This window comes from Rhincodon typus, unplaced genomic scaffold (genome assembly GCF_021869965.1).
Source record: "Rhincodon typus isolate 14 unplaced genomic scaffold, sRhiTyp1.1 hic_rhity00000579, whole genome shotgun sequence".
Lineage (NCBI taxonomy): Eukaryota > Metazoa > Chordata > Chondrichthyes > Orectolobiformes > Rhincodontidae > Rhincodon > Rhincodon typus.
The window spans coordinates 23,585-24,130 of NW_025966217.1; the positions used below are offsets into that span (position 1 = coordinate 23,585).

Sequence of the window (546 nt, forward strand, 5' to 3'; positions counted from 1 at the left end):
TCCCTCCGACAGTGCGGCGCTCCCTCAGTACTGGCACAGACACGTACACCTACCTCAGTCTGTGTCTGTCTCTCTCTCTCTGTCTCTCACACACAATATTTGTCCTGAATTCCGTCTCCCCATAACCGATAACAGCACGTCAGCGTTCTTCGTCCCTGCCTCAGCTCTCTCTCTCTGTCTCCTCTGTTTTCTCTCAGCCTCTTCCTGTTTCGCTCTTCCCCTCGTTCTGCCTCTCTCTCCCTCCGTCCCTCTTTCTCTCCGTCTCTGCTTCTGACGCTCCCCGTTTCTCTCTCTCTCTGTGTACCCCCCTCCTTTCCCTGTCTCTGTCTCCACTTCTCGCACACTCTCTGTCACTTTGCTCTCTACCCCCGAGACTCTGACCTTCTGTCTCTCTCTCTGTCCCTCTCTCGTTTCCTTACTCTGTCTTTCTCTCTCTCTCTCTCTCCCTCTCTCCTCTTCCTTTCTATCTCTCTCTCTCTCTTGCATGTCTCCCTCCCTCTCGCCCTCTGCCCCTCTCTCCCTCTCCCTCCCTCTCTGTCTCTCTCT

At 54.8% G+C, this 546-nt stretch overlaps 1 protein-coding gene across 1 annotated transcript in view; it reads right to left on the minus strand.

The window, feature by feature from the left end:
* Positions 1–387, minus strand: part of LOC125488370 — a 5,528-nt gene extending 5,141 nt beyond the window's left edge. Inside the window, exon 1 of the mRNA XM_048621369.1 lies at positions 54–387. The gene's annotated coding sequence lies outside the window, so the exon portion shown is untranslated. The remainder of the gene's footprint in view (positions 1–53) is intronic.
* Between the last annotated feature and the right edge of the window lie 159 nt (positions 388–546).